The 13678-nt window shown below is 30.2% G+C and overlaps 1 protein-coding gene across 4 annotated transcripts in view; it reads right to left on the reverse strand.

The window, feature by feature from the left end:
* The window catches only part of LOC142332235 (uncharacterized), a 670235-nt gene that overhangs the window by 247743 nt on the left and 408814 nt on the right, over positions 1 to 13678 (reverse strand). For 3 of the 4 annotated variants that reach the window (XM_075378533.1, XM_075378534.1, XM_075378537.1), the window contains one exon: positions 11394 to 11464. The gene's annotated coding sequence lies outside the window, so the exon portion shown is untranslated. The remainder of the gene's footprint in view (positions 1 to 11393; positions 11465 to 13678) is intronic. The other variant, XM_075378535.1, reaches the window with a different exon arrangement.

Raw genomic sequence — 13678 nt, forward strand, 5'->3', positions numbered from 1 at the left:
TGGATACTTTCATATCACATTTTGGATTATTGCGAAACTGAAGTACTATAGCGAAACTAGGTGGCACTTGGCGGCGTTTCAAAAAATCTGATTTTGGCTTTCAAATGTCATATTCTGAATCTGAATCGCTGCGAAATCGGCTCGCACCTAGCGGTACTCGTAAACATTTTATTTGGGCTACAAACTTGATCTGTTTTGGGACGATCAGAAAACCAGCTTGCACATGGTGGTGCTCGTAAAAAATTTGACTTTCTTTCATGTCACCATTCAAGCCTTACATATGAAAACGTACCCAAAAATCAGTTTTTTTTTTCACTTCTAACTCCGTTTTCTGTGAACTAATTCGCTTAAAAATTAATAGGATTCTATTTCTACTAGATTTACATCATCCTACTAAGATTCAATAAAATCAGTTTAAAATTGTGCCCAGTAAAACAAAAGAATCTGATAATCTATCAAAAAACACGTCTTTTGGCTTTAAATCTGGTTCCTGTGAGCCGATTCACTTGAGATTCAATAAGGCTTTATTCCCAATAATTTTAAATTACTACATTAGGTTTCGTCAAAATCGATTAACATTTGCGTCCGGTAAAGTAGACAAAAAGATCTTATACATAGATATATATGTATATTAACATTGCAAAATCACGTTCAGGAGAGTCAAAACCGTAAAGAAAAGGTGGTCCCCCTCATGAACCCGTAGAAAATCTGATCAGACGGAGAAGGATTTCTAAAAATTATTTTTTTGTAAAGATATTACGAAGAGGTAAGTACAATACGAAAGGTAAGTATATTACGAAAAGTAAGTTATTTAAAGATCAAACATACCACCGGTATAATTTAAATAGAACTAATACTATTGTATATATAAAATTTAAAGGCGGGTTCTCCCTTCAAGATGTCTACTTCCCTCCTCTACATCACTCCTACAACCCGTCATGCGGAATACGAGCAACTAGTTGCTACAAAAGTAATGCGTACGTGCTATTTAAAAATGTTCTTATATAACTACGCCACGTCAAAGAAAATCATAACATTATAACCTTTTTTTTTTTTGGTTTGTTTTACCTCCGGGTCCGCACTCAAGCAATTCATTCCGCAGAGGATGAGATGAATGTTTTGTAGCGTGTGTGAAAATTGCCATGCCTGACCGGGATTCGAACCCAGGACCTCCGGGTGAAAGGCCGAGACGCTACCACTCGCGCCACGGAGGCCGGCGAACATTATAACCTATAATAAATAAACAACTCATTTCATATACTTTTGTATTACGTCATTGTTTATTTATAGTAAAACTATAGTTTAACATTCCTGAAAAAAAAAAAAAAAAACAACTTTCAAGAAATAAATTACTTCAAATACATCTTGAATAAAATATTAGGGGTAAATAATTTTATTTGTAATAACAAATTAGCAGAACATATTTCGTTACTACAATAGTGACGTTATAATTAGATACGGTGTAAATCATTGCAAATTAATTGATGTGACTTTAGGAATACACGACTTTGACTGCTGGTGTGAAGAGAAGTCGCAGAGTTATATGTTAATAACAGTGGAGGGGATGTCATAGCGTACTACGGAACCGCCTTCAGATATTAAACACACTATAATGATGTCAATTAAATAAAATTAAAACAGTTATGCATTTAAATAAAAGAAAACCTTACAAAAGAAATGTAATGAATAAAATGAAAATAAACATTACATAAAATAGAACGATATAACGTTAACAATAATATAAATAAGAATCATTTTAAAATATTCATAGAAAGAAAACAACATAATTATTACGTTTAGATTATGTTAAATATGATGGAAGTTAATTTAAATTTTTAATTTAAAAATCTTTTGTGAAATTAAATAAAAGACTGTTTATTGTTTAATAATAAATAATAGAAATGAGATATTGTTATTTTACTATTAAACGTACATTGTAATACTACGCTTGTTGAAAAATAAATTTAGTTGTCTTTTATTTCATCAGATGTCGTGTCATATGTTAATGTTTTCTTTTTATACATTTATATATAATACGAAAGAAAATTAAAAAGTAATATTTTGTAACCGAATAAATTAAATTAACTATCCATATAAGATATTAAATTAAAAACAATAAAGAGTTGTAAAAAATCAAAAGTTATTTTTACATTTTCTAAAGAAGTACTGTAAAAAGAAAAAAAAGAGGAAGTTGAATACAACTGATAAATCATGTTAACGTTTAGCGATTAATATAAAACAAACGCTCGTGTGAGCGCGCGCGGGCACACATAGAAATATATATATATGTGCGTGTGTGTATTTTCTGTATACAAGTCTACATGACACGTGTCTTCAATTTATTTTGTGCGAGCGCAACTTGAACTGCGTACTATACGAACTCATTTTTTTAATAAGTATCAACAACACTGACGCCTATGATATGGATCTGGTTGTTTTACGTCCGTCCGATTCCTACCTACAGCAATCCATTTTTAGACGTAGTGAGAATAACAGCGTTCAGTAGATATAAAGTATAAAGATACTTCAAAAGTATAAAATGTCTATTTCACGTGTTACTTACTACAAGTTATTAGACTTTTCTCTACGGAATAAAAAAAAAGATGATCAGTCAATATTTAGATAAAAGTTTCTTGTACGCTTACTTAGTCAAGCTGACCAATCCTGTTGGTTCTTCAGAGTACCAGATCTTATAATAGACCTGGCAAAGGAAAACTTCTCAATCAAAAAAAAAAACAAACCCTATTTACTACAATTATCTTACTTCACCGTATCTTATTCCCTCAACGGAAAAATAATCTTCCAAGAATTTTTTTTTTCTACTTTTACTATTGTTAAATGAAAGAAACGAAAAAAATTCCTCTAGAAAATATACAACCAATAAAACGTTACGTATGATTTCTTTTTTTGGGGCTGGGGATGAATCATGATGAAATTTTATTATAACATTATTATTAAAAGTTTAAAAAATTAAAAATCTAAATTTTTAAATTCTGATCGGCTCTTCTACTCCTAATATTGCCCCCCAACTACGTTTTTGTCAGTTATACAACTACTTTTCTTAGGAAGATATAAAAAATTAGCAATAAAAAGAACGATTTTTCGATTTATGGGAAAGAGGAGATATTTTGGGGAAATGTACTTTAAAAATGGTAAGGTAATATATGGATTTACTGAACTTAATATATAGGGAGGTTATTTTTGCAAATTTTTGAAAAAAATGACTCCAAAAAGCTAACTACCACACCCTAAGAGATAACCCAAAAATTTTACAAAGAAATTACCCCAAATACATGAATATCTGTACAAAATTTCATCAAAATCGGTTTATCCAGTCAAAAGTTATTAAGTTTCAAACAGGCCAACACACGTACGTAGTATGAAGCACCTACGTTTTCTTAATTTTTTTTTGGTTCCCTAGGAGATGAAACGTCGAGAAATGATGAACATCCATACCCTATTTTTTGACTAATTACTATACTGTCATTCTTGCAGCAAGAAGCTGTAGAGCCATTTTGCCAGGAAAGTATAATTTAATCTAATATTTGCTCTAAGGATAAATTGAAACCATACTGAAATTCTAAGAAATTGTCAATACCCACACAAAAAGTTGAAATTTTATAATTGCGGTAAATACCCAATCCTTTTGTCTTATTAAATTAAAAATTCAACAAAAATAAATAAATATAGAAAATTTGAGCCAAATTTTAATATTCAGCCACTCCAAAAATATTTATCAAAATACAAGGCAACATACATACATCTGTCCGGAATTTTTCTTTTTTTCAGTATTTCGATTAGACGTGGATAACACACAAAACATCGATATTTTCAAAAAACTCCAGACCCAAAATTTTCCTTTCCCTTATAATTACAACTGTTGCACCAGCTAAATATGTAGATATGGTTGTTGATGAAAAAGTAAAAAATAAAATTGAAACCAAAACACGTTTAAGTTAATTGTTTAATTTAGCAGATTTAATTTTTTTAAATTGAATTCAATTTAACCTCCCGGACCACCATTAGGTATAACATAGAGGATGAAATGAATTATTTGTAGCGTGTGTGAAAATTTCATGTCTGCCCGGGATTCGAACCCGGGACCTCCGGATGAAAGGCCGAATGCTACCACTAACGTCACGAAGGCCAGTTACATGGTCAACAAAAAAAAAAAACTATTTTGCTAGTTATATCACCCCCACCTCATAAGTCCGACCGGCTTAAACTGTTTATTTAATACCAGAGAAATTACTGGCTTATATGTTTTGTATTATATATATATATATATATATATATATGATGTGTATGTGTGTGTGTGTGAGTATGTCTGTGTGTAATTATCCCAGAATGGTAGATGTGGTATGTTAATTTAATTTACAGCTCTTCTATTCTAAAATATTTATATGACGTTATTATAGTTAACACTTTGCCTTCAACTGATGTTTAACAAAGCATTTTATGTACATACATATAACTTTACAGTTAATATTATTCACTAAGTGAAAATTTAGTTATTGCAGGCTTCTTTCCTGAAAAATGTTTAATAATTTTGATTACACATATTCTGTAAAACTTCTGAATGACTAAAGGCAGAATGAATGACTGATTGGCTTTCAAGAAGTTCGGTAGAACTTCGCGAAGCCAACAAAATCCCACCCTAAGCTAAGTTAGGATTTGGGGTCTTAGGGTGTGAAACTGATAACCCACCGGGTTGGTTTAGTGGTGAACGCGTCTTCCCAAATCAGCTGATTTGGAAGCCGAGAGTTCCAGCGTTCAAGTCCTAGTAAAGCCAGTTATTTTTACACGGATTTGAATGCTAGATTGTGGATACCGGTGTTCTTTGGTGGTTGGGTTTCAATTAACCACACATCTCAGGATTGGTCGAACTGAGAATGTACAAGACTACACTTCATTTACACTCATACATTTCATCCTCATTCATCCTCTGAAGTATTATCTAAACGGTAGTTACCGGAGGCTAAACAGGAAAAAGAAGAAGAAGAAGGGTGTGAAACTGGACGAACGGCGAAATCAACGAACTATGTTTACAATTCTAAACATGACCTAACCTATAAGTGAAATTAAAATGGTAAAAATAATTAAAAAATAAGCATGAACACATTATACTTCAACTCAATTAATTTGCTATACAGAATATTTTCAAAAAATACCTCGATTTCTGCTAGACGTATTTTTCTTCCATTTGATGAACCGCGGGACTCGAATATGTCACTTTTCCTCAAAAACGTGTGTTTACGAATCGTGCCGCTAGGTAGCAGTACTTGATAGTAGTACTAGATAGCGTACAAAAACTTGATAATGTACTTGAAATAACAAAATTTAAAAGAAAACATCCTAGAGCTAGTTTTAATAGTAAATTATCTTATTTAATTAAAGTACTGAACATGAAACAATTTTTTAATTCCCATCACTTCATTAAAGAAGATAAAAATATTAGTTTACAATAGTTATAACTCCTAATAAATCACAAACAACACAAACAGTAGGAAATTGTTATAAATGTGGGAAAAAAGATTTGTTACATAAAACAGAAATAAATTCGATTGGTAAAATTTTTATTATACAATTACAACTATTTGAGGTAACTGATAAAAAAATTAAAAAACCTTCATTTAATAATAAAATAAAAACTGTGTCCACGGATACGATAAAACTTGAGGGTTAAACTTACAAAGTAATAAGTGCAATATTATATCACAGATCTTCGATTTGTAAATGTCATTTCATTAGTTTTATAAAAAAAAGGGAAAATACGGTATGAAGTGAATGACATGACTATCAACAAAAAAAATTTGCCGAGAAATTCAAGAAATGTATATTTATTTTTTCTTTAAAGGCAATAAATTTTAATAATAAATCCATCAGATAAAAATCAGCAATTCATAAACAAATAAAATACTAATCTAACAAAACGCAGTGATATCAAAAAAAAATTACAATGAAATTATAAACCGTACGGTAAGAGTCTAGCAAATATCATTTCTTCCGCTCAAAAAAAAAAAAAACATTTCTGTTCTATACATAAAACTGTTTTTAAAAAAATGATACTGATATCAAAAAAGGTAAGACAATACATTTCTATTATCAAAATCTGTTAATAATTTAGAATTTTGTTTAAAAAAAATACATGTTAAATACATGTAATATACAATAGATAATAAACAATGTTAAAGCGTTCCACATAATAAACAAAAAATAGAAAAATTTGTTACAGTTCCTACTGGCCTGATTTAGTCGTTTAATAAATGAAATCAGGCTGGTTTTCCGGGTTCTTTGGCTGTCAAAACAGATTGTCAGATTACCATACTTTCCCTTCTAGAGCTATAGCGCTAGACGGGAAAGTAAAAATTGTGAAATAAATAACCTACTTATATTCCAACCAACAAGTCCAAATAGACTCTAAATAAACTAATGGCTAAGTGGGTACAGCGTGTCATTAGTATCCCGCTCTCACGACAAGGAGCGCTAGTGTAGCACTGACGTACAGCTGCTGTAGTCGCCTTTCTTTCTTTTTCTTTTTAGCCTCTAACACCAGCGATGTTGTAACATCACAGGTGAGAAATACAATTAAATAAATGAATAATATTTAAAGTGTAAAATATTACTTAAAAACGGCCGCCAGTAGAGCCACACCCGCGCCCGCGCGAATAGAATACGGTATGCGCGCGCGCTTTTGTTAGAGTCATTGAATTAAATAAATAAAAAATATTGTATTTAAATAAAATGATAAATACTTTAAATTAATTTGTGTTGTATGTGTGTGTAAGCCGTGCATAAGAAAAACGTCGCGTTGGCGGGAAAGTTATACTACTGTATTGTCAGCTTTTTAGATATATTTCATAAAAAAGCTACCTATTTATTATAATGGGTACCATGATTCGACTTCCGGAAAATTTCGCCATATTTTAGCGTTTCACATCCCCCAGACCCCAAAACCATCGTCAGTTTAAAAGTTTGTATATATATATATATTTCACTTTCTTGAGGACACGATGATTGTCGTATTTATTTATTTACCGTATGGCACCAAAACACAACACCAATTACAGTTAAAAATAACAAAAAAATTAATATACACTACTGAATCTGGAGTCGCCATCAGGAAATCTTGAGGATTCCCTGAAGATTTGTCGTAATTTTGCGCCAATCACTTTCAAATTGATACATAAAATACAAAGACCCAAAATCTCGATCGAATTCGTTAATGGGCAAAATCGGACGATGGGGATGGACGTGGGAGACTTTTTCGAAAAAAAAATATCGTTACAACTTTCTTATTAAGATATCGAATTCGTTTAAAGTTCTTACTATCCTTTGGATAAAGGCCTAAAACTTATATAAGTAAAGTTTTTTGATATCACAAACCACTGGCCAAGGGGATGGAAAAAATTTGGTTTTAAAGACAAAAAATATCATAGGCACAGTATCGAATCGGTTTAAAGTGGTCTTTAGTCCTCTAAACATTACTTAAAACTTTTGTCTGAAAACGTTTTTGATATGACCAATCCTTACGGCAAAGGATGACCAAAAATACTGCTGGAATTGTAAGAAGATGGGGCTTGTTATGCTAAACATGAGAAACTTTTTTCACATGCAACCATTGTCGTATCGAGTAAATTTTCAAGTTTTTCTTGCCTTTAAAGTGGAAATATTTTTTATCTCCTACTTAGCACCGGTGAAATCTACCTCCGCCTTCCAGCGTGCCGAAAGGGATTTTTTAATATATTTTCAAAACGAATTACTATGAAAATTGAAAAAAATAAATTCGTATACACAAGTTTTAACTTCTATTAAATTTGATTCCGATTCGTAAAGGTACTAGCCGTACCCAAAATAAATTTTGTTTCAAATTATGCTTAATATTTTTTAATCGGCTAAACTACTAAGCACTAAATTAGCTCAAAGTAATTCTGTGCGTAAGATATTAATTTGATATTAAGTTTTAGGCCCGTATAACAAATGGGTAAGACGGTTCCCGTAACATTTCAATAATTTTCTTCTAATATAGTCAAAGAGATGTTATATTTAATACAAATTTTAATTTAAATGTTTCTTTATAAGGAAATTAAACAACTGGTTATTAATTTTAAGGATTCTAAGCCAAATCTGCCAAAAGAGGTAAAACGGGACCAAAAGGTAAAACGGGAAGAGTTTGTAACGGAGAAATCTAAAGTAATAAGCTGTTAAAAGTTTACAAAGAACTAGTTTCTGGCAATTTAAAACTAAACTAATTAAAATCATAGACCATGTACAACGATGGTTACTAGACACACGAATGTATTGAAACAAGTAGTTAGAAAGACTACTCTTTATTTGAGGGGGAGGAGATGATTGAATAACGTTTCATTAGATAATCCAGAACTATTTCAAACAGAAAATAAATCTATAAAACGAAAGTGAATCTTTCATCATTTAATTAAAAAATAAGTTTGTTTTGTATAATATATATTTTTTTTAAATCGTTTTGATTTTGAAAATAATTTTCCATTTTATAATTGATTTGATTGATTTTAAAGTAATTTAAGTCTTTAATATTTAAAAACCCTGTGGTGTATTTGAAATAAAAATTTTCCTAGCCGGGAAAGATATGTAACCCGTATTCGCTTTTCTCCCCTAATAACAACATATGTATTGATACAACTTAATCTCTTCATCTACTATCCATTTATTTAAATCTATAATCCCTAATAAAATATCTATAGTCTATTTGGTTTGATCTACACATCTAGAATATTATAGTAGGTAAAAAGTTTTTTTATGAATAGAATGTTGAAAAAAGCTTTAAACTAATGGATTTAGGAGTAACGTTAAGATACGTTAGATTTGAGTTATATTAACTCAAATATAAATACGAAATATACTTGCGCGCCTGGGAACACCCATACACATCATACACATATACCCACACTCACAAAGTGAACTTGATAGGTGGTGACGTAACAAACACATTGATTATTCTGTCAGAATTTACATTATTCACGACACCGAATTACATCGAAAGACAGACAATCCAAGTTATGTAATTACATATATACTACATCATTAAACCATTTAATTGATATAAAATGCATTAACCGAGTAAGGCAAATATTCACCATACTAAAACTAAATTAATGGAAATTCTAGCAAGATAAATTATCGAAAGAGATGTTTAATTATAGACTAATTTTTTCCCCTCGAATATTTATTATCAAAACCATCCCATAATAATTATATTAAGTATAAATTTAATATATTTATGAATTAAGATATCATAAATTATTGCGTGTATGAAAATAATAACGTGTTTACTTTACAATCATTCGATAAGTTATATAACTTGCATTATTATTATTATAAAGAATACTTAATCCCAATTTCACAATTTTTTAGACACGAATTCAATTAAATTAAAATTATATCAGTATATATAAGCATATAGTACATATTCATAAACGACTGTACCACTCATTGTATAATATCATTTTCCATTCAACTTTAACAGAACCAGTGCTGCTTAATCGTTTTAATAATCGATTTGTTTTGACAATTTACACAAAGAATTTCGGTTTAACTACAAAAAAATACTTGAATTATTTCAACAAGCAGAACTTTATAACGTTAAAACAATATACAGCTGAGATAAAAATCGAGCGTTTTTGTCAATGATAAAGAAATTTTTTCAGTAATCAAACCAAAATATAATAAAATTAGAGGTATGAACAAAAAACAGTCAATGCTAGAGAAACAAATAAAATTTAACTGTTGCCAAAAATGAAAAGGAGGAAATCAAACCAAAGATATAATAAAATTAGAGGTATGAACAAAAAAATGTCAATCCTAGAGAAATAAAGAAAGTTCAACAGTTGCCAAGAATGTAAAGAGGGAATAAAAAAAAATTAAAACAAAGTGTACCTGAAGAGGTTTGGAGAAAGAAAAATAATTTAAATACTTTTTTTTTATTGATGAATTAATCATCACAGAAGGTTTGAATAGTTTGTACGTGGATATATGAAAATGGTATTTTGTAGCGTATGAAAAACGCCATGCCTGATCGAGATTCAAACCCGGGACTCACGAATGAAAGACCGAGACGCTACTACTTCACCATTAAAACGGCAAATTTAAGTCACAACATTCAAATTCCAAAAGTTATATTTGGCTCAACTTTCCTCTTAATTCCAATTTTTACTATAACAACAGGGAAAAAATGATTATTTTGCAATTTCTTTTTTTAATTATGTTGTGTAAACAGTAACAACTAGCATCCACCCTTTTCTTAGCGTAGTATTGACGTCTTCGTCTTTCATCTGTAAGTTCCAGGTTCGAATCTCGATCAGACATTAGGATTTAAAAAATTAAGTTATCTTTAATAATAATAAATAAAAAAAACTTATTAACCAGATAGTTACTAATAATAAAAAAAAACAATTTGATCCGAAAATAACTTTATTGGGGTTCAACTGATACAAACAAGTCCATTAATTTCTCATTAAAATAAACTTAAGATAAAAAAACATAAGAAAAACTTAGACTTTAATTTCGAATTTTAAGTTTAAAATTCCAAATTTAAAATAGCTTGGTTAAAAATCCCCGTTAATTACGAACAAATCCAACTCGCCAAGAAACCAGATAAAGATATGTACGTAAAATTTATTACGATCTAATTAAACGTATTAATTATCGCAAAAAAAGTTTTCTAAACCTTGAAACAAGATCAGAGAATTCTTATTCTTCGCAGAAGGGACTTAAATAAATATGCTTTGTATGAATCTAAAACAAGTCATATTTCAGTCATAATGACTAGAGACCGGATAACATGCAACAAAAAATGCTTGATATATGCATGCAAATATGCATGAAAAATACTTAAAATATGCATGAAAAGTGTCAATATATGCAACTTTAATGAATAAAAAAATAGTAATTTTTAGTATTTTATTTCAAAATCAGCATAAAATTAGTAAGTAATTTAATAATAAATATATCGATAATTAACGATTATTTAACATTCTGTTACTTTTGTAAACATAAACAATCAGAGATACTGTTCCGCTGCTAAGTGCGGTCTAAGAGCCGTGCAGCTGATAGGTTTGGCCGGCTACAACGTAAGATTTCATTTATTAACTAGATACCCTACCGAAAAATATTGTAAATATAACGAAAATATGCAATAACCGGCGAGAATGGGTTACTGAAAGTAACAAAAAATATGCAAATGCATATAATCCCGTCTCGAATAATTACCACTTCTTCCACAGGCAACAGAGTTTAGAATTTGTATGTGTATAATAATAATAGTGCACATTATTTTCCAATATAAAAAAGAGAATTTTTATTTAATCGACCAGACAACTTAAAATCAAAATAAGAGTAATGTAAGTTGTACATACCTTAATTATTAGTGAAGATTAAAATATTTCTATTATAAAAATCGTACTAAGAGTCTGGTGTGGCCGTCTTTCTGAAAAAAATAAATAAACAAAATTATTTAAAGATTTAATAAAATTATTAAAAAATAACTGATAACAAAGTTGTTATATTTTGTATTGGTTGTTTATTATATACTGGAAAAAAAATGATACTTAAAAAATGAAAAAATCCAATTTTTTTTTTAACTTTTTTCTATTCCCACAACCAAAATCACCTCCAAAAACTTTTTTTGACTTGTCTACATTTACTGTAAAAATCCACAGAAAAATGTACAACCAATAAAAATTTACCTATGGTTTATTTTTTTGAATAAATCATAGGGTGGGTGAATTTATGGTGAAACTTTATTGTAATATTATTAAAATTTAAATAAACAAAAAAATTCTAAAAATAGATTCATTTTTAACTTTCATCGGCTTCCCTTCCACCAATATTGCCCTCAAAATATTTTTATTTATTTTTGGGTCGTTTGCATTACTACTATACACAGCAAGACCTGAAAAATATTAGGTTAAAAAATGTGCAATAAATAAAGATAGCTTTTTTCGATTTTTCAGGAAGAGTGAGAATTTGGGGGCAAAATGGTTTTTATTTTAAATGGTTAAAATAATCATATACGCATGTAATACGTAAAGTTAGAAAGTATGGAATAAATTAAAAAATAAAAGTAGTTTTTTTACAATTTTTGGTGAAAGAGGAATTTTGGGACGATTTATATTATTAAAAAAAAAAAATTGAATTTATAATCATACACGTATGTACTGACCTTAATATAAGATGGGATTATGTTCGCAAAATTTTTGAAAAAATTAAGTACAAAGAAAATAACCACCTCTTACGAGACATTAACCCCAAACTTTTACCGAAAAATACCTCATATACATGAGTTACAGTAAAAACTTTCATAAAAATTGGTTTAATCCAGTCAAAAGTTATTAAGTTTCAAACACAACAACACACGTACATATGTACGAACATTATCCCCCACTATTTTGTTTTTTTTTTGGGATCCTTGGGTCATGAAACATTGAAAAATGTAAAAATCTCATACCCCAGTTTTTCACTGATTACTATATTTTTCTTTTTCAGTATAGCTCTAATTTTATATCTCTCTTTTTCTGTTTAGCCTCCGGAACCATGTATAAAATTACTTCAAAGGATGAATGAAGATGATATGTATGAATGTAAGTAAAGTGTAGTCTTGTACATTCTCAGGTCGGTCATTTCTCAAACGTGTGATTAATTGAAACCCAACTACCAAAGATGGTTCTTCAGAAGAAGGATCAGGAGGCTGGGGGATGAGGGACAGCCCTCTGCGAAATTGCTGTTCGCATGTGCTTGCATGAGTGGACGGTAGCGATGAGGCACGGGAACTCTTGGACCCCGAGCGAAAAAGACCGAGTCCCGGCGGGGATGCCCCACTCGTGGTGCCCTCATTATAGGTGTTGGCATAAAGATCGAGTCCCGACTTCCGAAGTGGGGACCCAGGAACGGCATAGCCTGGTGGATCCTATTCTGGAGGTTTGAGGCGGGCGCAAAGTGAGATCCGACCGCGGGTCGAGACGTAGAGGCGCGTTACAGTAAAGGACACTCCCCTGGGCTGTGTAATACTTCTGCAGCATCCGATCCGAGAGAGAAGAAAACAAATAAAAAAAAGCCAGCAAAGAACACGGGTATCCATTATCTAATATTCAAATCCGTATAGAAGTATCTGCCTTTACTAGGATTTGAACATTAGAACTCTCGACTTTTAATTCAGCTGATTTGCGATGAGTTTAACCACTAGACCAACCCCATAGGTTAGATACGATACCACTGGTTATAATAATAATAATAGTAATGCAAAAGATATTACAAAATTAAATTTAAAAATAAATAACAAAATGAAAGTAAATATTCTACTTCAAAAAATCATTATACCTATATACACAATGAACAACAAATGAGTTCGTTAACTGGAGCGAATAACGATGATTCATAAGGCTATGGCTGTTACAAGATTCCAATCGTCAACAGATCTCCGTGTTGTAAGTTTATAAGTCACGACTAAAAAAAAAAGTTTTCACGCTTCTTTCACATCACTTTTAAAATTGCAGAATTATACAACGCATTAATAAATAAATAATAATATAATTAATTTTTTGATAAAATATTATAAAAATTAAAAAAATAAATTTTGATGAATCAAACATTTTAAAAATTTACCTCATAGTTTTTATTTTTTAAATTATTAATTTCACTACTT

This window comes from Lycorma delicatula, chromosome 11, assembly GCF_047948215.1.
Source record: "Lycorma delicatula isolate Av1 chromosome 11, ASM4794821v1, whole genome shotgun sequence".
Classification (NCBI taxonomy): Eukaryota; Metazoa; Arthropoda; class Insecta; order Hemiptera; family Fulgoridae; genus Lycorma; species Lycorma delicatula.